Source organism: Oncorhynchus tshawytscha, linkage group LG10 (assembly GCF_018296145.1).
Source record: "Oncorhynchus tshawytscha isolate Ot180627B linkage group LG10, Otsh_v2.0, whole genome shotgun sequence".
Lineage (NCBI taxonomy): Eukaryota > Metazoa > Chordata > Actinopteri > Salmoniformes > Salmonidae > Oncorhynchus > Oncorhynchus tshawytscha.
Window position 1 is genome coordinate 44,402,765 of NC_056438.1, and position 8,896 is coordinate 44,411,660.

Sequence of the window (8,896 nt, forward strand, 5' to 3'; positions counted from 1 at the left end):
GAGCTGTCAGTCTGCATGGAGCAGCCAGAGCAGCCAGAGCCACCAGTCAGCCAGGATCCGCCAGTCAGCCAGGATCCGCCAGTCAGCCATGATCTTCCAGATCCGCCAGTCAGCCAGGATCCACCAGTCAGCCAGGATCTTCCAGATCCGCCAGGATCAGCCAGGATCTTCGATCAGCCAGTCCGCCAGCCAGGATCTTCCAGATCCGCCAGTCAGCCAGGATCCGCCAGTCAGCCAGGATCTGCCAGAACCACCAGCTAGCCAGGATATGCCAGAGCCAACTACCTGCCTGAGCTTCCTCTCAGGGCTGAGCTTCCCCTCAGTCCCGAGCTTCCCCTCAGTCCCGAGCTTCCCCTCAGTCCCGAGCTTCTACCTCAGTCCCGAGCTGCCCCTCAGTCCAAGGTCGGAGGCGAGGGTCGCCAATCAAAGGACGCGTTACAGTGGGACTAAGACTTGGTTGGAGTGGGGTCCATGTCCCGAGCCGGAGCCGCCACCGTGGACAGACGCCCACCCGGACCCTCCCCTATGGGTTTAAGTGTGCGGCCGGGAGTCCGCACCTTGGGGTGAGGGGGGGGTTCTGTCATGCCCTGGTCTTAGTATTTTGTGTTTTCTTTATTTATTTGGTCAGGCCAGGGTGTGACATGGGTTTATTTTGTGGTGTGTTTGTGTATTGGGGTTTTTCGTAGGTTTTGGGATTGTGGCTTAGTGGGGTGTTCTAGCAAAGTCTATGGTTGCCTGAGGCGGTTCTCAATCAGAGGCAGGTGATTCTCGTTGTCTCTGATTGGGAACCATAGTTAGGCAGCCATATTCTTTGAGTGTTTCGTGGGTGATTGTTCCTGTCTCAGTGTTTTTTTATTCACTAGATAGACTGTTTAGGTTTTCGCGTTACGTTTGTTGTTTTTGTATTGTATGTTTTTTCTTCTTCATTAAATATGTATCGAGAATACCACGCTGCATTTTGGTCCGACTCTCCTTCGACGGAAGAAAACCGTAACAGTAATCATTAAAATAATGGCAACATCAAATGTTTTTTTCATGAATAAGCCATCTGAGTTGATGAAAGATGGAGATTTCATTTAAAGTACTCCGTTTTTTTCTATCATTCTTTATATCATGGATCTTGGCTTCATAATACAGTTTATTCAAATTTTTGTTTCTCATTTCTCAATTTGCAGTAAGTCAGCCAGTAAGATTTGCAGCCAGACTTATTAGTCACCCCTTTTGCCCAGTCTCTTTCCACCATCCCGTTTTTCAATTCATTATCAATCAATGCTTAACAGTTCTAACAGTCCGTTTCTTAACAGGTGCATGTTTATCAATGTTTGGAAGAAGCAATTTCATAAATGTATAACGTGCAGCGTCTGGATGCTCCTCATTAATCACATCAGACCAACAAATATTTTTAACATCATCCACATAAGAGTCACCAGCAAAATCTTTTGTATGATCTCTTATACACGATTTTAGGCCCAGCTTTTGGAACTTTGTCTTTCCTGGATATAGCCACTATATTGTGATCACTGCATCCAATGTGTACGGATACAGCTTTAGAACAAAGTTCTACAGTATTAGTAAAAATGTGATCAATACATGTGGATGATTTTGTTCCTGTATTGTTTGTAAACACCCTGGTAAATGGATTAATAACCTGAACCAGATTACAGGCACTGGTTACAGTAAGAAGCTTCTCCTTGAGTGGACAGCTTAATGAAAACCATTCAATATCCAGGTCCCCAAGAAAGTAGACCTCTCTGTTTACTTCACGTACACTATAAAAAATAAAATCATTGCAAGTTTGATTAGTGTGGGAGAGGTGGATAAAAAATATTGTTATCAATCAATAATAACAAACTTGGCATTGACAACTTAGATGGAAAGCTACTGAGGACGGTAGCTGACTCTATAGCCACTCCTATCTGTCATATCTTTAATCTGAGCCTAGAGGAAAGTTTTTGTCCTCAGGCCTGGAGGGAAGCCAAAGTCATTCCGCTACCCAAGAGTGGTAAAGCGGCCTTTACTGGTTCTAACAGCAGACCTATCAGCTTGCTGCCAGCTCTTAGCAAACTTTTGGAAAAATGTATTACAAATTAACAACAGACTTTCAGCATGCTTATAGAGAAGGGCACTCAATAATATGTACCGCACTGACACAAATGACTAATGATTGGTTTGAAAGCAATTGATAATAAGAAGATTGTGAGAGCTGTACTGTTAGATTTCAGTGCAGCCTTTGATATTATTGACCATTACCTGTTGTTGAGAAAACATATGTGTTATGGCTTTTCAACCTCTGCCATATTGTGGATTCAGAGCTATCTATCTAATAAGAACTCAAAGTTTTTTTTAAATGGAAGCCTCTCTAATGTCAAACATGTAAAGTGTGGTGTACTGCAAGGCAGCTCTCTTGGCCCTCTTTTCTATTTTTTTTACCAATTAACTGCCACTGGCATTAAACAAAGCATGTGTGCACATGAGGCTAGATTCCTTAGATAGACAAAGTAGAAGAGCCTACTGAATGGGTCCACTCACAAGTAGTAGTTGAGCTAAACAAGCATGTGAAAAGGGAAGCTTTTCAGCTGCCTACCAGGGGGAGATATTCAGGGACATAGCAGGGGCTAAATTCTTCTCAAGCTAGATCCCTCCTCAGGGTTTTGGCAGATCAATCTAGACAAGGAGAATACTTTGTACTTTCAACACTCCTTTTCCTAGGTACTTATTTAAAAGGCTCCCGTTTGGTCTCACTTCAGCACCAGAAGGCGTTCATAGGACAGTCCAACAGTGTGAGTGTGCACAAATATGGGGTCAGACCCTTGAATACACAACACAAGGTTGAAAGCAGCATTTGATCTAGCCAGAGCTAATGGGCTAAAGCTAAACGCGGACAAATGTGAATTCAGAAATAACCTTCTTGGGTGAAAACCAACATGTGAAGGTGTTCAGATAGACCCAAGCAAAGTGACAGGCATCAAGAACATACCCCCTACTGACAAAGAGGGTGTACAATGGTTCTTCAGTATGGTTAACTATGTGGGCAAATGTGTATCTAATCAGGCAACTCACACACTGATAAGAAGACTACTGTGTAAAAATGTTGAGCCGTGTTGGAACAGTAACCACCAGAAAGAGTTTGAGGAGCTCAAGGCATTAATCATAACGGCTCCAATACTGAGGGTTCGACAGTGTGATGAAAAGCGCAAAGCCAAAAGCTCAGCAGATGCCTCTAAAGCAGGTTGAGGGGAAGTGTTGTTACAGCAGTATGGCACTAGATGGTGCCCAGTCGCATATGCCTCAAGGGCTCTGCTCAGATTGAGAAAGAGGCATTTTGACTGATGTATGCATGTGAGAAATTCCATTTGTTTATCTATGGTAAGACAGTGTGGGGCTGAAACAGATCATAAACCTTTGGTTACTATTGCAAAGAAGGGTCTAGCATACACACCACCAAGGGTACAGAGACTGTTTCTGAAACTTCTGAAACATGACAGGTCACAGGCCAGGGAAGGAATTGTTAGAAGCAGACACATTGTCCAGAGGTTTTGACAGCTCAGAACCAACCCAGATATACGAGCAGGACCAGACCATACATGTAAACCTTATCAGAAAGAGTTGCTCAGTCTCAGATGAAATGTGGACAGTTATTTCACGTGCTACTGCAGCCATAACATGCGAGTGGTCTCTACAAGCTATACCACACCCTTGATGTCAATACAGGGATGAGCTATCTGTACTTGATGGAATTCTGTTTTTAGGGTTAAAACAATTGTGATACCAAGAGTTACAGAAAACATGCTGATTAAAATGCACAAGGGCCATCTAGGCATGGAAAAGTCAAAACGACGTGCAAAAACAACGTGTTATTCGGGCCCAAGGTGAATGATGATATAGAGCAGACAATCGGAGTCTGTGAAACACGCCAGAAACACAGGTCAAAACAGAGCAAAGAGCCAATGTGGGTTGAGGAAAACAACGTGTTGAAACCATGGGGCAAAGATCTCTTTGCGCTTGACGGCAAGAACTATGTTCTACTGATGGACTATTACTCTCATTACCCAGAGAGCTTTGCTGAAGGACACTACTGCTAGTCAGGTGATAACTCACATCAGGTCATTCTTTGCTCGCCATGGAGTTGTGGACGTAGTCCGTACGGACTCCTCACAGTTCAGCTGTTCAGCTTTCAGTGATTTTGCTAAACTGTACGGGTTCAAGCATGTCACATCCAGCCCACTGTACCCACAGTGCAATGGGTTAGTCGAGAAAGGTGCCAAAACAATAAAACTACTGCTTAAGAAAGCTCTCGACTCGAGGACAGATCCGAATCTAGCTTTGTTAAACTACAGGGCTACTCCACTAAAACATGGTCTGTCTCATGTAGAGGTGTTGTTCAACAGGAAACTCAAAACTAGGTTGCCAGCACCCCTAGAAACAGAGAAGGATGACAAGGTCATTCTTAACGAACAGAGATACATGGATACGTGTAGCCTTGATGTAGGCTACATGTACAGTGCCTTGCGAAAGTATTCGGCCCCCTTGAACTTTGCGACCTTTTGCCACATTACAGGCTTCAAACATAAAGATATAAAACTGTATTTTTTTGTGAAGAATCAACAACAAGTGGGACACAATCATGAAGTGGAACGACATTTATTGGATATTTCAAACTTTTTTAACAAATCAAAAACTGAAAAATTGGGCGTGCAAAATTATTCAGCCCCCTTAAGTTAATACTTTGTAGCGCCACCTTTTGCTGTGATTACAGCTGTAAGTTGCTTGGGGTATGTCTCTATCAGTTTTGCACATCGAGAGACTGAAATTTTTTCCCATTCCTCCTTGCAAAACAGCTCGAGCTCAGTGAGGTTGGATGGAGAGCATTTGTGAACAGCAGTTTTCAGTTCTTTCCACAGATTCTCGATTGGATTCAGGTCTGGACTTTGACTTGGCCATTCTAACACCTGGATATGTTTATTTTTGAACCATTCCATTGTAGATTTTGCTTTATGTTTTGGATCATTGTCTTGTTGGAAGACAAATCTCCGTCCCAGTCTCAGGTCTTTTGTAGACTCCATCAGGTTTTCTTCCAGAATGGTCCTGTATTTGGCACAGGCTCCATCCATCTTCCCATCAATTTTAACCATCTTCCCTGTCCCTGCTGAAGAAAAGCAGGCCCAAACCATGATGCTGCCACCACCATGTTTGACAGTGGGGATGCTGTGTTCAGGGTGATGAGCTGTGTTGCTTTTACGCCAAACATAACATTTTGCATTGTTGCCAAAAAGTTCAATTTTGGTTTCATCTGACCAGAGCACCTTCTTCCACATGTTTGGTGTGTCTCCCAGGTGGCTTGTGGCAAACTTTAAACGACACTTTTTATGGATATCTTTAAGAAATGGCTTTCTTCTTGCCACTCTTCCATAAAGGCCAGATTTGTGCAATATACGACTGATTGTTGTCCTATGGACAGAGTCTCCCACCTCAGCTGTAGATCTCTGCAGTTCATCCAGAGTGATCATGGGCCTCTTGGCTGCATCTCTGATCAGTCTTCTCCTTGTATGAGCTGAAAGTTTAGAGGGACGGCCAGGTCTTGGTAGATTTGCAGTGGTCTGATACTCCTTCCATTTCAATATTATCGCTTGCACAGTGCTCCTTGGGATGTTTAAAGCTTGGGAAATCTTTTTGTATCCAAATCCGGCTTTAAACTTCTTCACAACAGTATCTCGGACCTGCCTGGTGTGTTCCTTGTTCTTCATGATGCTCTCTGCGCTTTTAACAGACCTCTGAGACTATCACAGTGCAGGTGCATTTATACGGAGACTTGATTACACACAGGTGGATTGTATTTATCATCATTAGTCATTTAGGTCAACATTGGATCATTCAGAGATCCTCACTGAACTTCTGGAGAGGGGTTTGCTGAACTGAAAGTAAAGGGGCTGAATAATTTTGCACACCCAATTTTTCAGTTTTTGATTTGTTAAAAAAGTTTGAAATATCCAATAAATGTCGTTCCACTTCATGATTGTGTGCCACTTGTTGTTGATTCTTCACACAAAAAATACAGTTTTATATCTTTATGTTTGAAGCCTGAAATGTGGCAAAAGGTCGCAAAGTTCAAGGGGGCCGAATACTTTCGCAAGGCACTGTATCCATGCCCATCATGAGATACATGATGAGAGATAAGAACCTTTGTGAATACCAGTGAACCTCGTATTTAAAAGTTATTTTCCTCTAAACAATTGCTTGTTTTCTGTTTCATATGTTCAAAACCCAAGCCCTCCGCAGGCTACCCTTTACCCTAGGCCTACTATAAGGACGGCTGTGGTACAACAGCAATGCGTTGTCTTTTTTTTTATCCTGACAATTTTATGATATCATTACATTTTCCATGTATTTCTTTCTGTTGTTGTTTTAAAAAAATGGATTGGTTTTAATACAATTAAACGAAAACCAGCAAACTTATTTGAATTATTCACCGTCCTGGTTTTATGGCGAGAACGTCCGTGGCGTGCCAACAATTCAACTTCTAGAAATGTGTGTTTATGTGTTTATAAAACGTCGTAATCGGCAGCAGTTTAACAGAGTGGACATTCCCCCTTTCCCTTCATATTGGATCTTTATCCAGCTGCTGTGAAAAGTTAGGATGAGTGAACAACCCTCCATAGTCTACATTGCCTTTTCTGTATTTGTCACGCCCTGACCTTAGAGATCCTTTTCATGTCTCTATTTTGGTTTGGTCAGGGCGTGAGTTGGGGTGGGCATTCTATGTTTTGTGTTTCTATGATTTTCTATTTCTATGTTTTGGCCGGGTATGGTTTTCAATCAGGGACAGCTGTCTATCGTTGTCTCTGATTGGGAACCATACTTAGGTACCCTTTTTGCCCACCTGTGTTTGTGGGAGGTTAATGTTGTTTGATGGCACATAGCCTTAAGCATCACGTTTTGTTTATTGTTTTGTCTGCGTCATTTCGAATAAAAGATAAAAATCTAGGCTCACCACGCTGCACCTTGGTCCAGTTCTTTTGATGGCCGTGACAGTATTATACGCCCACGGGGAGCAATTATGGTGCCTGGAGCCTAACTCTTTTGAGACATAGCCTGTTTAAAACAATTTGTTGTTTCGTTTTTATTAGAATTTGATTGGAATTATACGTCTTTTTTAGGCCTCATCAATAGCCTAGTGAATTTAATCTTGCTTATTGACTACTTTTGGCATGTCCAAACTGCAATTTACAGCAGGCCCCTATATCAGTGTGAATGCTATAGCCTATGTTTAAACATTTCTTTCTTTCCATACTTAAGCAATGCAACTAAAACATTTTTGCAGTCGACATTGTTCAACATATTTTGCAAAAAATGGGGGCAAGCTATTTAAGGTCGATGTCCACGCCCCTGCAAAAATCTAATGAGCACAATAAAAATATCCCTACCAAAATCTGTCAGTTTAAGATAGAGATATCTGTTTATTTGCATTGGATGCATCTCAATCCAGTGCATCCGGCCTTTGTCGCACTTCCACATCTGCGGTGAAAGGTGACGGAGCTAGAGCGCTGTTTGTCAGACCATGCGACATCCTGAAAATCGGTCTTCTCACAAAAGTCATCTGTAGAGTCGGAACGTTTTGAACTATAAACTATTATGACCCCTCTATGGAAAGATGAGACTCTCGCGAATGTGATGTTCTCCGTTTTGCCCTACGACACCCACAAGCGTCATGGGACTCGTCTGAAGTCGGTACAGCCGACCTGCCAACCTCTGTCTGTAGTGTCCGAATGGTTTGGGCTGGACACTAATTTGACCCCTCTGTGCAAAGGTGAGACTCTCACGAACACGTAGATCTTTTGCTCTAGGATGCCCACAGGCCTCACAAGACTCATCTGAAGGGCCCCGAGTACCAGTTGAAAAAATGTATGGAAGTATATAAGGAGACTGTAGAGTGCCAAAAATAAGATAATAAATAAATAAATAAATAAATCCTGATCTTTCTTATATCTGTAAATTGAAGGACAGATACTTCAGAACAAACTACCTCTAGATGATTTATTTTGGGACTGTTGTTACATATAGTGAATCTGTTATTCAGTGCATTTGTATTGGCTAACAGCAGTAATGCCAAATCAAATGTTTAATCAAATAATGTTTTTATATATTTTATACTTCAAGGGGTCTTAAAATGCAAGATCAAATAGCTAAATGATCCTTGGTATGACCTTCTTAAAACACCCATAATTATGGCTGTGAAAATAGCAACAATATTTCTGACAGGCCCCTAACCTATAGAGCTACTGCCAGCACTTAGATGTACCATTTGCTTTACGTTTGTTAAAATAGAGCCCCCAGTTTAACAAAAGTAAACCTTGAATTTGGAGGTTTTAAATATCACCCTGGTAGCCAAGTTGATCTATTTTAAGAAATGCCATTGGTTGGTGGATATAAAGTCGGGGTAAGATATTTGATAGGCTGATAAGAAATATGTTACAGCAAATAAACACTGCCCCCTTGTCAGGTTAGCATAGAGCTAAATGTGCCAGGTTATGTAATGGGAACAGCTGACATGTAGCGTATTATCACCTGTAACAATGCTGACAATTTCAATTGGCTGATGCGCATTTTGAGATGGAGAAAAACTTTTTCTAGCGTTCGCAAGTATAGACCCAAGATGTTCCCCTATTGTTTATGAAATTTCCATCAGACCTTCACACACACACACACACACACACACACACACACACACACACACACACACACACACACACACCTTACTTCTGTGGAAAATAAGCAAAGTGCTGTCTAATAGGCATGAGACGCACACAGTCACACATGATTAAGTCTCTCAGTTGAGCACCTGATTCCCCTTTTTGTTCGAGCTGGTCTGACGTACGTTTTGGGTACACTTTCATTCTAT